The following is an 18,546-nucleotide window of genomic DNA, read 5'->3' on the forward strand; positions in this document are numbered from 1 at the left end:
AAAAAGCACACTTAAGAAAAAGCTGGTTAAACAGGATATTTAAAACCTTTCTTGAGCTCAACAGAAACTCATGTTTTTGGGCCAATGGCCAACCTGTATTCTGGAGACTTAGTTGCCTAAAGGGAGAATTGGGGCTATGCTTAGGTTCTGGAGGAGATCAAACCACTCCTAGTAAATGAACTCAGAGTAGGGTACTATGAAGACAGGAATCCTAGGCATCCACCTTCTTGCAGGCTTTTCCTCTAAGAAGCCCACCAGGAGTTCCAGGGAAGACTCCAGGACTTTATTTAACACTCTGCTCAGGTGTTGTGGTGCAAAGAAGGGAAATGATCACACCATGTCAGGCCTAGTTCCTCTACCTCCCCTAAGGTGAAACAATCTCTTACAATGACTGTTACTTTAGGATGTGAATGGAAACCCACTGGGGCACATCGGAGGGGGTCGAAATACAAGATCTCAATGTCTAGGGTAGGGGTGAAGATGCATTCCAGACCCAGTAAGAATACCTGAGAAAGAGCGAAATCGTTGTGGAAATTCTCACCTGAGACCTAAGTGCAGTGCTTGATTCAGACAGATGCTTCAGCAGAAAGTCAGAGACTGTCTCCACATCGAGGCCATACCACCATCCTAACAAGTGTCCAGTAAGAGTGACAGTAGGTACTGTTGGTGAACTTGAAGAGACAGAGGCTAAGAGTATTACATAAGAAGCTGGGGAAGAAGACGAAGACAAACAAACACAGAAGTTGTCTGGAAAACTAGCTCACACACTAAACTCAAGGTTTCAATAGCCAATTTGACATTTGGCTCTGATGGTAGACTGAGGGTAACCATGGCAACAGCAAACTTTATTCCAAGCCCAATTTGGGGCAGCATTAACCCAAATCACTACATTAAAGAAGAAGCCATAGAACGGTTTATCTCTGATATGAAAACTATATATATTTATATTTTCAGTACTTGCTCCCTTATAGTGCATGTCTGGCTTTCAACAAAAACTGAAGAGGCATATCAAATGGTAAGTGAAGACACAGTGTGGACACACAATTGTCAGCATTAGACACAGATACAACACAGACATGGGACCTGTCAGAAAAACGGAAAAACCCGTGACTAATTGGTTTCACCTCTCTAGTGGAAATGGTTATTGTTGTTGTCTAGTACCATCACATCGATTCTCACAGCGAGCCTGTATAGGGTTTCCCAGGAGCAGCTGACGGGTGGCTCACAGTCCAGTGCTTATCCCACAGTGCCACACCAGGAAAGAGTAGATTCTAGGGATGATCAGATGGGTTACGTCCATAGAGACACAGAAACTTTTAGAAAGTGTCAAATGGAAATGCTAGAAATTCAAAATCAGAATGATATAAATCAATTACAAAAGGACAAACATTGTATAAGACCACTATTGTAAAAAGTGGGGGTGGAAATCACATGAAAGAAACTCTGATTGTTATGTGCAGTGGCAGGGAATGCTGGGTCCTTGGCTGGAAAAAAATAATAAAATTAAATGTAGCATTTTATTATTTTATGTCTGTTCAAACCCACCAACTGCTCCTTGGAAACCTGTTCAGAATCACTGTGAGTTCAAAACGATTACATGGCATTTAACACCAACACCAAGTTGTCTAGTTTGTCTTCTGCTGTTTATATATTTTCAGTTATGTTTGATAGGGTAATTATTCCATGTGTCAGAGCCCCTAAATTTGTACCTACTTTTTCTTTGATGACCTTGATAGTTCTAAATTTTATATTTATGTCTGATCCACCTTGAGTTCATTTTTGTATCTGGAGAGAAAGGTGATTCCTTTATCATTTTTCTGAAAATGAATGTCTAGTTTTGCAAGCACTGCTTGTCAAAGAGACAATCTCTCCTTAATGCCTTTTGGCTCTTTGTCAAAGATAAGCACCTATATGTTTATGGGTTTATTTCTGGGCTTTCGACCCTATTCCATTGGACTGTTTGTCTGTTATTGTAACAGTATCAGAAATGCTTTAACAACCATGGCAGTGGAGTGGGTTTTGAGATCAGGAAGTGAGAGGACCCCTAATTTGTTCTTTAGTGGTTCTTCTCTTATCTTAGTCTTTTTCCTTTCCATATGAACTTGGTTATTAGCTTTTTCAGCTCTTCAAAGAACGTTTCTGGAATCTGGAATGAACTTGCATTATATCGGTAGATCATTTGGGGTAGCATTGATATTTTCGCAATGTTAAATCTTGAGCATGGTATATTCTTCCATATATATGTAGGTCACTTGCTTTCTTTTAGTAGTGGTTTGAAGTTTTCTTTGATTAGATATTTTAATTCTCTGATTCGGTTTTCTTTGAAGTATTTCACCATTTGTGTAGTTATTTTAAATGTTATTGTTTTCCTGATTTCCTTTTCAGAGTATTCTTTGTTAGAGTAAAGGAATCCAACTGATTTTGCATACTGATCTTGTACCTTGCCACTCTGCTGAATCTTTCAATTAGTTTCAGTAATTTTCTTGAAAAATGATTTATTTTAATAATATTATACTAGCTTTAGCTAACATAAACCTTTACCATATGTAAGTAATCCTATGGAGAAGCAAAGTATATTTTCTAAAATAATAGACATTATTTTTTGGTCATTTTTCATACTGAATAAAATTCAATGAGACAATACATAAGGAAACTTTGTTATCATAACATTACATTCCACAATAAAAATTAAAAAAACAAAAACCTTTAATCTAATTTAACGTCACAAGTCTATTCGTGTTCTTAAAGAAAGTAATTTTTTTTCAAAATCTTCTATTATTTGTCAATATTTATTTTATACATAGCATATTTTAAACAATCCCTATGTTATTTCATTTTTCAGGATGATTAAATATATACAAAGTATTCATTCTAAAAAAAAAAACTTATTGGTTTTCTCTAGCACTTTATTGAAGAGAATGTACTGATATATTTATCACCAAAATTGTTATTCGTAAAGATGCCTTCCAAACTTAAAATATGACAAATAGTGAAACTTCCTAGGAAAATAATTTTGTTTTGATTAAGTCATTATTCTCTATTTTCCTTAGGGTTTCCTTAGGCCTTGTCTTAATAGGGCACTGTTAAAGATACTAAATTCACAGCACATAAAAATAAAGTGAGTTTGAACAGGGAGCTGAAATACCATAGTATTTCCAAGCATGAAATTCTCCTGACACTTCGAGATCAATGTACTTCAGCATTCGGGCCATTTTGAAGAAATCCTGCACTTTTGATCAAGATGGCTGAAAGCTGTCACTTGACATTTTAGGTGACACTGGAAACAAGTTTGTCAGATATTAAGAGAACACACTAAAAGCTTCAGGAAAGGATATTTGACCAATCTCAAACACATGCAGGACTAATCCTCATCTATCTTGGTGTGCCGATGTGGGTTAATGCCCTGGACTGCAAAGTTGGTTTGAACCACAAGGTCAGCAGTTTAAACTCACCAGTTGCTCCTTAGAAACCCTGTACAAGGTCACTATGAGTTGGAATTGCCTCAAGAGCACTTAACAACAGCAACAACATCTATACACATGGAGGCCTGGTGTGGCACTGCAGGATAATGTGCTGGACTGCAAGGTCAGTTCTAGCCAAAAGGTCAGCAGTTCAAAACCACCAGCCACCCCTTTGGAGCCCTATACAGGGGTGCTATGAGTTGGAACTGACTTGACGGCACCAATGACAACAACAACAATCTATACACATGCCACAGACACATTAACCTCATTTTTTCCTGATGACTTTCTGCAAGTTGACATCAGCTCACAATGAAACTACTATAGTTAAGAAAACGTTAGGAATCTAAACTATTATCACATTTAATGTCAGCACGTTTTTACAGTTTATCAATCAGTTCTTCTGACATCTATCTCTCTGTCACTTGGTCGCATTACCCTTTCAGTTTCTGCAGACTTGATTTAAAAAATGAGAAAAGAGTCATAAGAAGAGGGAAATATTAAGAAGGCTGTTTGCAGCATGGGAGGACGAGCAGAGTCACAGGTAGGAAAAACAGGAAGAAACATGATGGGACAGTGCATTAGAAAACATGGAAGAAGGGTTCTGCCCATTTCATAAGGACTTTTAAGAGCTCTGACGCCATTGTGTTCGTGGTAAGAACACATAGACTACAGTGCTCACCAGGGTAATGACAGCAAACTGCTGCACGTGTTCTTCATTTGCATTGCCATGTCATTATTATTAATTTTTAGTTTTAGTTTGAGTGAAAGCTTACAGAGCATAATAGTTTTACATCCAACTTGGTATGCACATTTCATTCTAGACACAGATTGCAACCCATTCAAAGTAACAGCCCGCCTTTCCCTTCTTCCTGGGTTCCTAGTTTCCAATCATCTTCTGTCCTGGCCCTTCCTGCCTTTTGAGCTCTGTTTGGGGGCAATCTTCCTGATCACCATAGAGGCCTATCTATTACTGGGCTGAAAGTTGATTCCGATAGGTAGGTTCAGTTCCAAGCTTTAAGGGCCACCATCTCAGGGACACCATTAGTTTCTATCAACTAAGTCTGGTCTGTTTTTATGATTAAGAATTACGTTCAATATTTCCCCCCACACACCCGCCTTCTCTATCTGGGACTTAGGAGTCCTGGTGTGGTGTGAAGGATTAATGCGTTGGGCTACAAAGTCTGTTTGAACCGCAAGGTCAGCGGTTCAAGCTCACCCGACGCTCCTCGGAAACTCCATACAGAACTGACTCAACGGCATTTAACAACATCCCGGGATCCTGATCAGAGTGGTCAGTCGTGGTAGCCATGTAGTTTTATAAGCTGTTGAGAGCTGCCACTTTCACAGGGGGCACTTAGCGATCTTTTTAGGGTAATGCACTGGACCACAAGGTCAGTTTGAGCCACAAGCTTGGCAGTTCAAACCCACCAGTTACTCCTCAGGAAACCTATACAGAGTCACTATGATTCAGAGCTGACCCGAGGATCCTTAACAACAACATGTGGTGCTGTAGGATAAACACTGGACCACAAGGCAGGTGTGAACCACAGGTCGGTTGTTCGGTCTTGTCAACTGCTCCTCAGAAATCCTACATAGGGTCTCCCTGAGTCAGAACAGACTAACGCCACTTTACACGACATGACATTTTACGTGCCTCTCTCAAATCTTGTAGTTGTGGTTAAGTGACATGGAGTAGATTCCAACTCATAGCGGCCCTGTATAGGGTTTCGGGGCTTTAAATCTTCAGGGCAGCGGGATATTGGAGTTAGCTGTTGTTAGGTGTTTCTGAGTTAGTTCCTACTGTTAACACCCCTGTATAGGTTTTCCGAGTTTGTCAATCTTTACAGGAGCAGCAACCCTCATCCTTCTCCCTCAGAGTGACTGGTGGTCTATGATCTTGTGGTTTGAAGACCAGGGCTTATCCTACACAGCCATCATGCTCCTCCCCTGCCCCCTTGTTGTTGTTGTTGTTATGTGCCGTGGAGTCGGTTCCGACTCATAGCGACCCTGTACAGGGTTTCCAAGGTTGTAAATCTTTACGGGAGCAGAAAGCCTCATCTTTCTCCCGCAGAGCAACTGGTAGTTTCGAACTGCTGACCTTGAGGTTAGCAGCCCGATTCGTAACCAGTACGCTACCAGAGTCCCTGCCCCCCTATAGCCCTAGAAAATCACGCCAGGGAAAGAGGGTCACATGACCTAGCTCATTCAAACCAGCTGAACTCAAACCTCCTGCCACCAAGTGGATTGTGAATCATAGTCATGCCTAGAGCAGTGAAGACGAGCTGTTTTCATAAGGTTTCCAATATTGTAAATCTTGACAGGAGCAAGCAGCCACGTAGTCACTGGTTGGTTTGAACCACCCACCTTGTGGTTCTCAGTCTAATCCTTATCTTTACAGCACCACCAAGGCTCTGTATAAAGACTTTGTTTCATCTTCAGTTAACATTTTCATCAATCTAGTTCTCAAATTATCACATATGGATAGACATTAAGTAAGACATTGCTCCAAATTTCTGTTGCTGTTAAGTACAGCTGAGTCAGTAATAACTCGTAGCATCCTTGTATGGGGTTTCTGAGGAGTGGCTGAAGAGTTTGAACTACCTACCTTATGGTTCAAACCGACCTTGCAGTCCAATTCTTATCCAACAGCACCATACCAGGACTCTGAACTGCTGTTGTTAGTGCCATTGAAAACCTACATAGGGTTTCCAAGGAGCAGCTGGTGGCTTGGACCACTGACCTTGCAGTTCAAATGACTTTGCACCCTGACACATTAGCTCACAAGGCCACACCAAGTCTCTGAATTGTGTACCCTTTAATTGATGAGTAAGGAGCACTGGTTGTGTAATGGGTTAAACACTGGGCAGATCACTGAAAGGGCGGAACCCACCAGTCATCCCACAGGAAAAAATGAGGTAGTACACTTCTGCAAAGATTACAGCCTCAGGAACACTATGGAAAAATTCTACTGTGTCCCACAGTGTCACAATGAGTCAGAATCTACTCAGTGGTTGATTGACGAGGGAGGGAAGCAGTGAGGATCAGGGCACAGGGAGTAACATCAGATATGTTCTCAATTAACCACAGGATTGAATGTTAACTCACTTGTTTTACATTAGTGAAAAATAGATTTTGGGGTTCCTTGTTCTATTGATCAAGATTTTATTTTCAACAAAAATAGTCTAGCAAAAATTGCTTACTTCTCTTATTAATTTTTAAATGCTCTTTAATTTTGAACATATTCTGATGATGGGCCAAGAAACATGAGTGAATAATTACAGATTCTTTGTTAATAATGTTCTTGGAAAGTTTGCTTTTGCTTCCATTGGACAGTCAATGACAACAGATTGGTTCTTTTTCTTACACAGATAAAGATATCAATAAATACAACAGTACTGCGTTTTTAAACATCTGACATCTGTTTTAAATCTATGTGCAAACATTTTTAAAACACTTGAGTTGAATATATTCTAAAAAAGAGAACAGATGATTATCTTCCTTCAAATGAATGCCATCAATTTATGTATTAATATAAAGCCATGTAAGAAGGAAAAGAAAATTGTTATTTTTAGTCTACAGTTGTGAAAACGTGACAAAGAGAAAAATAAATCTGTCAGATTAGACATACTCTTTTCAGAATTCAATTGGCCAATCAGAGCAATTCCTCTCATTGCTTACAAGGTGGGCGATGTTAGAGCCATTTCTCTGGGCAGATGGACCAGAAAGTCCACTCATCTAGACTGGGCTGTTAGCAGGAGTTCTGCATTGATTGTTCTTCAACCACGGTGCACAAGTGCCAACCCCTGTTTGATGTTGGCAGGCTTAAATCCTCCCCAGCATACTGGCTTATGAGGCATTCAGGGAACACAGTCAGGTGTTCACACACAGCTGACGTTGCTGAGACTGTGCCTGAGCTGACCCCAAGCATGTTGGGACTCCTATGGGTGGTCACCCTGTGAGGACATGTGTGCTCCTTCTGGTTTGAAAGAACAACAATTCTTACTTCTCAAAGATTATGTTAGTCTTACCATCTGCTTATTTGATTTCCAAGTTCATAAACACCTGCCTTTATTTAATTAGTAACATAAACTACCAGAAAATGCTGTTCTTCTCAAATAATGCTAGATTTTAACAAATTACTTTTGTAAAATCTTATATTAATAATATCTTGGCACATTAAACTCTTCTCAACTTGAGTGGTTATTATTTGGAGTATGCTATTGCTGAGTTTTTCATAGAATCACCTTCCCTAACCAGAGTCTCATTCAAAATGTTTTTAAACAGTCAAGTTAAAACAAAACAAAACAAAACAAAAAAACAAAAAAAAAACAGCTACATCAATGTACAGGTCAGAATACTAGAAATATTGACAATTATGTCACTCAGTGATTTCTTTACTAAGGTACATTTTTTAACTTTCTTCTACAGTTGAGAATTTCTGTCTCCATTGAGCGATGAGTCTATTCCCCTTTTAAATGAAGTCAAAACCCAGAATATGTTTCACTGCACCATTCTGTGTCTTTCCTTTCTCCACTGATGTTCAGAAGGCCTGAGTCAACATCTGCAAACAACCACATAGATTACATTAATTTTGTGATTAGTATTTCACATTTTAATTAAAAACCTCAATGTGTGATTTATCATCTTAAATATGACTTAGGAAGCAACAGGGTACAAATTAGAGAATTTCATAAAATTCAAATCCATCTCTCTCTCTTTCTGTCTCTCTCTCTACTCTTCCTCAATGAACATGTGTTTGTCTGGTCAGTCTGTCTAGCTTCCTTTCAGATATGCAGTAGTTGTTGTTGTTAAGTGCCAATGAGGCGATTTCTACTCATAGCTACCCTGAGGAGCAGCTGGTGGGTTTGAACTGCTGACCAGTTCAGAACCACTGGTTCTCAGTCCAGTGCTGATCCACAGCACCACACCAGAAGTCCTCACATATGTAGAAGACAGTGCAGGCAAGGGTCATAGAAATAAGTCTGACTGGACTCCATGCCAGCTAGGACCTCCTTCTACTCTCAGTGATTTCCTCAGGAGGTCCGTATTTTGAGTCCACATATGTTGAACTTTGTGTCCCTTAGGATTGTGCCAAAGACTCCAGTTGTGGCAACTCCGTAAGTATTTAAAGTAGAGATGCAGTTTGCGTTACTGTTTAAAATCCAGGTCCACACCCTTACTTAAATTTGGCTAATTCCTATGCCTTTAATGTAGTAGATTCTCCAAGTATCTTTCCATGTTTATATGTGTGTGCATTAATAAAATCTATTTTCTCCTCACAAAACAAAATCATAATGAAATTAGCTTAAGTAATTTGTTGTCATTGTTAAGTGCTGTCGAGTCGATTCCAACCCATAGCTACCCTATACACGGTTTCTGAGGCTGTAAATCTTTAAGGGAGCAGAAAGCCTTATCTTTCCCCCAGTGGAACAGCTGGTAGTTTTGAACCACTGACCTTAGGGTTCGCAGCCCAATTTGTAACCACTATGCTACCAGAGCTCCTTAGGTAACAAGCAAATATGTAAGGACAAAGGTAACATCAATGTGCAGAAATGAGAACCCAATGTATGTTTATTTTGAATGTTTTTAAGTGCAATGTAAATTTATATCTTCACAGATACATTTTACCCGTTCTGGTGTCCATTCCTAAGATCAAGGACTGCAGTTTTGGAGTCCTAAAACCATTCTTCAATTCATCCCGATAACACAAATGCATACGTCGTGAGTGAGTACTTCAGTAAATTTCCTGATACAATGTTGAAGTTAAAATTATATCTTGGTTTTTGTATTCCACATTCCACAATTCCTTGGTAAAGGAAAAACGAGAAAACAAACCACAAATCAAGTATGCTTTCTTCCATGGTGATTCACTCTTCTAAATAAAAAATAAATAAATAAAATAAGTGAGAGAGGTTCTTGTTGCAGGAAACTCACCTACATAAGGATAGCAGACTTCCTGCTCAAGGGGTGGAGTTTACCACGCATGTGCCAGTTAACTATCCACACCCACTTGACTATACTACAATGCCTCACTGTCTGGCCCAACAGTGGTCTAGATATTGTTGTGAAGGCATTCTGTAGATGTGATTACCCTTAAGAATCAATCCATTTTAAGTAGATAAGCTTACGCTCCGCTATGTGACTGGGCTTAGCCATTCACTTAAAGATTTTAAGAGCAAAAGGTGGTTCCTGAAAAATTGAGGAATTCTGACTAACAGAAATTCTACTTAAGTGTCCACTAGCCGGAATTACCATGTCCCACAAGCACGTGAGCCAGATTCACAATATACATATCTCTTTTTCTCATTGGCATGCATGCGTCTATATGGACCTGCTACCTATGGAGTCCTGGTGTGTGGCGCTATGGGTTAATGCGGCAGACTGTAAAATCATTTGAACAGCAAGGTCCGCCGTTCAAGCTCACCAGCTGCTCTTCAGACACCCTGTACAGGGTCACTATGGGCTGGAATGGACTCGACGGCACTTAACACCACCACCACCAATGTACATGCACGTAAACATCTTGGGGTCATGAGTCCGAATCCACTAACAACAACATGATGTACCTTATTGACTGTCCTTCTCTGAAGTTCTGTGATAGACACCACCTCTCTACACTCCTGTCTCATATTTCACCCATCTGGTTCTTTTTTTGAGTCAATAATTTTTAGGATTTCTGCCATGCAGGTAACTACCCACCCCTCAATCAAATAATGATGGTTAAAACAAAATCTACCTTCAACAAAACATTGATCCTTTCCACCAAAATTCTCAAATGAACTGGGTTGCAAATGCTTTTAAACATTCTAACTACAACTTTAAAGAGACTTGGATTAAAAATAGTTGCTCAGAAAGTGACGTGATGAAATGCAGAACAGAACTTGACAGATCTACACACCAAGCACAAGGCCCTTTGATTGCCAGGGGCAGTAATGCTATTAGCTTTTTCTTGTTGCTACAGAATAAGCTGAAATAATGGTTTTAATTTGCATGATTTTTGCTCCTGGCACCTTGTGCTCCAAACTTGGTATTAGTTAGTTACTGTTTTCAGTGTTTCCTACTGAATTATTAGGGCATGTGTTCCTTACATCTAAGGGCAGCATTGTTCCAGGAGAGGAATTGAAGATTAAGGACTATGTCTCATTACGAGACCTGAAGGACTGCTAAGTAAATTATGTGACCTATAACACTGAACTGATGGTTGGACCGTATTACCAGTCTTTTTTTTTTTTTGCTTTTGGCAAGTAATTATGAATTTTAAAAGACTGTATTAAAGTCAATGTTTTATTGCTACAACATTCAATGACACACAGAGCTTACTCAGCATGTTGTGGTGGGGGTTGTCATTAAGTGTCATAGAGTCAGTCGTGACTCATAGAAACTCTGTATAGGGTTTCCGAGGAGCAGCTGGTTGGTGGGTATGAATTGCAACCTTGTGGTTAGCATTCAAGTGCTTATCCTATAGAGCCATCTACACATATATGAAACTCCTGGTGTGGTGCTGTAGGAGAAGCGATAATAACCGCTCATATTTTTATTGTTTTTTCAACTTCTTTGAAATAATTGTTGCAGTGCTGTAATCAGACTTTTCTCTCAAAAACCAGATTGGGCTTCGGATCCTTTTCCCCTGGGTGATGCTGAAAGGTTGGTGATTCCAACCTCAAATGAAAGGCCTAGTGATCTACTCTGGAAAGACTCCAACCTCAAAAACCCTCTGGAAGAGGTGGATTTGCACACATGGGGCTGCCATTCATGGTGAATGATGGGTTCAGCAACCTCTACCACCACCACTGCCACCACCAAAGCCCATTGTCAAGTCTTTGACCTTCACTTTGAATGTGGCACTATAGGATGAGCACTGGACTGTTAACAGCAAAGTCATCAGTTCAAACCTAACAGCTGCTTCTGGAACCCTATACAGCATCATTACCTCATCACTAAGCGCCGGAGCCGACTGGAAACTGTCTAACAACAACCAGCTGGATTTTACAGAGAAGCATCATGACCTCACTCACTCACTAAGCCTCTGCCTATTACACTGAGATTAGTCTAGAGCGGGGGTGGGGAACATCCTGCGCAAAGACTGTATAAATCCTGTGACATCATTTGGTCTGGCCCTGCCAAAACAACAGTCCACTCATCACATTTTTGTTGTTGTTAAGTTCCATCAAGTAGGTTTGGACTCATGGCGACCCTGTAAAGGGTTTCCAAGGAGCAACTGGTGAGTTTGTACAATTGACTTTGTGGTTCAAACCAACCTTGCAGTCCAGTGCTGTATCCCACAGCACCAAATGCCTAGCCATCACATTGTTGTTGTTAAGTGCCATTGAGTAGGTACTGACCCATAGCGACCCTGTATAGGGTTTCCAAGAAGCACTTGGTGGGTTTGAACCACCAACCTCAAGGGTCATATTAAGGGTGAATTAATTAAATGTTTGACTAAATATAGCAAGATAATTTTTAATGATTTTTTAACCTTTTTGCATAATTTTATATGGCCCATAAAAGATGTTATAAATAACCAAATGGCTCTTGGCAGAAAAATATTTCCCCATCACTGGTCTAGAACAAAAGGTAGGAGAAGGGCAAGGACACCCATTAGGGTCTATAAAAATCCACATGCTGTTTATTTATACTTTACTTACTCCTAGATGAATTTGAAAATGTTAGCCAGTTCACAGTGCAGTGTAGTCACCCATCCTGAAGTGGAAATTGAAGGGCCTATTTCTTAAGTAATTGCATTTTAAATATATGTTAAAAAGGAGAAAAAAAAAATCATCAATAGTAAGTAATATAGGATTATTTTAGGAAAGAGGATAAAAAACATTAAAACTGAAAGTGTTTTAGATAGATGATAAATTATTCTAAAACTGAACTTTATGACAGTATTCTTTTATCAACAAATAAAAATGCACCCATGTTGCTTTAGGCATTGATTTGATAAAACTTTCAAGGATACTTTTCAATAGATTTTCTTTAGCAGATTTAAACTAGAACACATTTAAAAGATTCAGATATATTCTATAAATCCAATATGGTGATGGTGGTTGTGGTGTGCCATGGAGTTGGTTCTGATTCATAGCCACCCTGTGAGGGATTCTGAGGCTGTAAATCTTTATGAAAGCAGAAAGCCTCATCTTTCTCCTACTGGTAGTTTCGAACTTCTGATCTTTAGGTCAGCAGTCCAATTCATAACCACTGTAAACATTTGGAAAATCAATCAGGGCCAAACAGTAATCACCAAGTTCATTCTATGTGGCCAGAAAGGGAGCTACATAGTTAAAATTATAGTTGACCCAGAGACCAACTTTAATGTTTGGGAGATAAAATCAGCTTGGGCAAAGGGTCTGGTCCTTCATACGTCTGCATGAGTCAGTTATTGGATGTGGACAATCTATTAGAAGGTCCCGTACACTTAGTGAGGCTCTCTCTTCATCTGAGGGCAATTCCCAGGGAGAAACTCAGTTGAGGAATTAGAAGGTTCAATCCTGAGAGGGCCATCTAGTGGTGGACCACAGCAGCTCCTTCAGTCTAAAATCGTACTGCCATCGAGTCATTTGTGATTCAGAGCAAGTCTCCATAAGGTTTTTGAGGCTATATAGATCTTTATGTGAGCAGACAACTTCATCTTTCTCCTGCAGGGCAGCTGGTGGTTTTGAACTACTGACCTTGCGATTAGCATTCCAGTGCTTAGCCTACACTGTTACTAGGGCTCCCAGACAAAGCCTACTGCCTATGAATTTTGAAGCTACTAGGAGTAACTTCCTTGTATCAGGAAGCAACTTGTCTTCAGGGGAAATTTTACAAGAGTGAGAATAATATTAACACGTACAGCTTCTTATTCATGTAGTATTAGCTTAGGTCCACCCATGGCATCTCAGCTGACTTGTGCATTGGAAGAGAGAAACCAAATTGAAGACTTATGTCAGACAACAAACACTAAAACCATATGGTATTGGATTAAATCAAGGGCTACCTCAAAGGAACAAAACCTTTCATCTGGAAAGACACATACACACATAGCTGATTTCTGACAAGGTAAAAATATAGTTCATTGGAACATTCATAGTGCAATAATCACCACAGATTTCTGAAACACTGAATTTTCTTCTGCATAAAACAAAGTTTGATATACATCACACTGAAAAAATTAACTCAAAGTGAATCATAGACTTAAACGTAAAGCCTAAAGTAACAGTATGTCTGAAAGAAATCATAGGGCCTTGGGTTATATAGCTATGTCTTAAATATAATAGCCAAGCATGATGCTCGAAGGAAAATACAAACTAGTATAAAACATGGAAAATTGGACTTGATCAAACTTGTAAACTCTTCAAAATCTTCAAATGCTGCTGCTAAGAGATTAAAAACACAACTCGGGAACTAGAAAATTATTTAGAAAGCACACACTCACACAAGCATAAGCACACATGAGGTGGCTTTAATAAATTGGTTGAAAACATCCATTAACATTCAATTACATTTTTCCACAAACATTTTGAATTCTTCTCAAGTATATGATTTATAAATATTTTATACATTATAGATGGAAAAATAATATATATGTTTTGTTGTTTTTGTGTAGTTCTATTGAGTTGGCTCTGACTCATAGTGACCCTATATGGGGGTTTCTGAGGAGCAGCTGGTGGGTTTGAACCACCGACCTTGTGATTAGCAGTCCAGGGCTTATCCTACAGTGCCACACTAGGTCTCCATATACAAACAAATATACATGAAAATATATACAAACACACACATACACAATGACTTTCATCTCCAGTGTATAAAGTTCAGGAGTATAAAGCAAGCAATCTAATTAAGAAGTGTGTAAAAGAACCAAACAAATTTAATGTGACTAAACATATGAAGGAGTCCTGGAGTGATGCTGTGGGTTAATGCGCCAGACTGCAAAGCCATTTGAACTGCAAGGTTGGTGGCTCAAGTTCACCAACTACTCCTCAGAAATCCTATACAGGGCCACTATGGGTTGAAACCAACCTGATGGCACTTAACAACAACAACAAACATAAAAAAATAGAAAATAAAAACATCATGTATGTCTCAACATAATTAATCATTAATAGAATGCAAATTAAAACCACCATGTTGTTGTTGTTGTTGTTAGGTGCTAACAAGTCAGTATGGACTCATAGCGACCTTATGCACAACAGAACGAAACACTGCCCGATCCTGGGCCAACCTCACTACTGTTGCCATGCTTGAGTCCATCGAAGCTGCCACTTGGCCAATCTATCTCGTTGGGGTCTTCCTCTTTTTCTCTGACCCTCCACCTTACTAAACATAATATCCTTCCCTAGTGACTGGTCCCTCCTGACAATATGTCTGAAGTATGAAAGACGAAATTTGGCCATCTTGGCCTCTGAGGAGCACTCTGGCTGCACTTCTTCCAAAACAGATCTATTGGTTCTTTTGGCAGCCCATGGCACTTTCAATACTCTCCTCCAACACCATAACTCAAAAGCATAAATTCTTCTACTGTCTTCCTTATTCACTGTCCAGCTTTCACATGCATAAGAGGTTATTGAAAATACCATGGCTTGGATCAGGCTCACCTTAGTCCTCAAGCTGACATATTTGCTCTTCAACACTTTAAAAAGGTCTTGTACAGCAGATTTGCCTAATGCAGTATGTCATCTGATCTCTTGACTGCCGCTTCCATGAGTTTTGATAGTTGATTCAAGAAGAATGAAGTCCTTAACAACTTCAATCTTTTCTCCATTGATAAAGAATGTTGTTTATTAGTCCAGTGGTGAAGATTTTTGTTTTCTTTACATTGAGATGCAATCCATACCGAAGGCTGTGCTATTTGAGCTTCATTAGTAAATGTTTTAAATCCTCTTCACTTTCAGCAAGCAAGGTTATATCATCTGGGTATTGCAGGTTGTTAATGAGTTTTCATCCAATCCTAATGCCACATTTTTCTTCATATAACCCAGCTGCTTGGATTATTTGCTCAACATATAGGTTGAATAAGTATGGTGAAAGAATACAACCTTGTCGAACAACTTTTTAATTTTAAAACATTCAGTGTTCCTATGTTATGTTCGAACAACAAACTGCTTCTTGGTCCAGGTACAGATTCCTCATGAGCACAATTAAGTGTTCCGGAATACTCATACTTCGCAATGTTGTCCATATCTTGTCATGATCCATACAATTGAAAGCCTTTGCGTAGTCAATAAAGCACAGGTAAACATCTTTCTGGTATTCTCTGCTTTCAGCCAAGATCCACCTGTCATCATCAATGGTATCCCTCGCTTCATGGCCTCTTCTGAATCTGGCTTGAACCTCTGGACGTTCTCTGTCAATATATGCTTGAAGCCGTTTCTGTAGTACATTTAGTAAAACTTTACTCGCATGAGATATCACAGAGATTGTCCGACGATTTCCACCATGAGATAATGCTAAATTGTCATGGATTTGTTGTTGTTGTAAAGTGCCATCAAGTAAAAAGACAAATGTTGCAAAGATGTCAAGTTCATACATTACTAGTGAGAATGCAAAATGCTACAACCACTTTGGAATACAGTTTAGCAGTTTCTTATCAAGAGAAGCATATGCCAACCCTGTAATCCAGCAGTTCCAGTTCTAGTACCCTAGAAAAGAGAAAACACATAATTATACAAAGATATTTGAATATTCAATACAGATTTCTTTGTAATTATCAAAACTTTAAACAACCAAAATGGGAACCAACAGGTGAGTGGATAGGGAGTGAGGTCTATCTGTTCAATAAATACTACTCCACATTAAAAATGAATGAATCACTGCTACAAAGACAGGAATGCATCTCAAAATAAGGATGCCGTGTGAAAGAAGCAAGACAAAAAAGTGCACAGACTTCATGGTCCCATCAAAATGACCCCCTTCAAATGGAAGAATCTATGATGACATTGATTAGTTTCTACCGTGGGATGCTAAGAGGCAGGAGGGAGAGATTACATTGAAAAGATGGAGGAGACTTTTACTGAATGAAGCACACTGCCATTAGCTTAATTGTTAATGGTTCCATTGGTCTTTATGTATTCCAGTTCATAAGATTATATACTTTAAATGTTTGTTAATTGTACCTTATTGAAGTAACATAAAAAAAAAGAAAGAAGTCTGCATTCATTATTTTTTTTTTCCACCTAAATATTTACTGCAGTCTCTTCAAGATCTAACTTGATATGTGTATTTTTGAGAGGGTCACATTCATTACCTGACTTTTTCTATGCATTCCAATTCATTTTTACAGAAACAAAGATCTCTTTCGGCATTCACATTTAATCCACTTACCAAATAGTAAATTCATGCACAGGATGGCAATAATAAACTCAGCTGACATAATCAGGGTTTACACACACACAAATGGCTCTTGTAAGCATGCAGCTCAACTGTTGGTTTCTGGAGTCTATCTGGAGTCTGAAGAGATGTATATCTGCCATTTGAAGTCAGTCTTCCTTGGTTATCTGTCAACATGTTTTATATCCTGGTGGAACATAAAAGCAGCAAAGAAATGAAGAAGATGACTGATCCGTATTCCATAAAACTATGCTTTGCAGTCTCATTAAATAGAGTCTTAACACTAGCACTGAATTCTTTACTTAACTTTTATGATACAACAGTTGCTTTCATTGCTTATTAATCATTTTCACCTTTTGAATTTTAGCCTGAAAACATATTCATCAGTCGTCAAGTGTTCAAAGAAAATGCCAGGTCCGCCTTAACAGATCCAGGCTTCTGAGTTATTATCGACAATATTATTCCAGTGAATGCAAGAAGCTGTCTGTGCAATTACACCTGACATTCTGAATGAGGACACTATGACATCCCACCATTTTCAAGGTGACATCTCAAATCCTAAACGAGAAGCATGCACATTGAACTGAATCTTACAAAGAATTCTTGGGAAAGCCAGATCATTCCCTGAATCTCACTCCTTCAAAATATAGCCATATTTTTCATAAATAAATGCTAATGTAAAGATTATTTCCCCTTACATAATCCTACCACATTAAAAAGGAGAGAGAAAAAAGAGAAAATCACCAATACCCTTAAAATAAACTTGCATCTTTCAGTGCTTGATCTACCATTTCTTGCTTTTTCACTAAAACAGTTGCCAAGGGAACCTCATGCTAAACAAAAACTGCTGTCAAATGTCATCATTACAGTGAGCTAACATCACCCACGGGATCCCTCTCTTTGAGGCTCTATTCATTACTTTCCAAATCTGTAAAACTATCATTTCCAGGGTTTCTTCTGAGGACTGACATGAAATGAAACAATCATAATTTGTAGGCATGTCAGGGAAAACGATTCCCTCCCACAAAGGCACTGTTTTCAAGGAAAGAGAAGATGACAGTGTGACTATCCTATTAGGCTTTCCAGAAGCTCAAAGTGTGTGCATTGCCTCATGGGTTGCTTTTAAAAGAAAAGAAAACATTTTGAAAGCCAACAGAAACCACCTCTTTCATAAAGATGGGGTAGGGTTATCTACTGATGTGAAGGAAAGGAAAAAGCCCCCAAGATGAAAGTATTTTGTTGGTTATGTTGCGTTTTTTACTTTCTTTTTGCTTCTCATTATTTTTTCTCATTCTCTGCCTTGCTCTTGTGGCTTGAATCATAGGAGAGAAACACTGAGTCCTTAGGAAATTTGGCATGCCCCATTCATACCATAAAACAGGCCATCGTGACCTTGAGAAAAGCTTGCAGCAAAGGAAATAGTGTCAAATAAGAGCATGTCACTACTATCTTTGATCAAAAGTTGGGTACATTTCAAATCAGACTTCTAAATGGAGGAAGTACAAAGTCCCCTGGGGCGTTTAGAAAGGACATTGTGGGGACAACTTAGACTGTGACTCAGATTCAACATTTGGTTCATATTTCCTAGATAACTTTGTTTTTGCTGTTCACTTTTCTCAGTAATTTCTTGTTTGTTTTTAACTTTAGAAACAGGAATGATAGAAAGGTTGCTAGACAGTGTTCTCGCTCAGAAATGGCAGCATGATTATCAAGCTCTGAAGTGAAACGTGGTGGTGGTTATATGCCATGGTGTCAGTTCCGACCCATAGCGACCCTG

Source organism: Chrysochloris asiatica, unplaced genomic scaffold (assembly GCF_000296735.1).
Source record: "Chrysochloris asiatica unplaced genomic scaffold, ChrAsi1.0 scaffold00021, whole genome shotgun sequence".
NCBI classification, from domain to species: Eukaryota; Metazoa; Chordata; class Mammalia; order Afrosoricida; family Chrysochloridae; genus Chrysochloris; species Chrysochloris asiatica.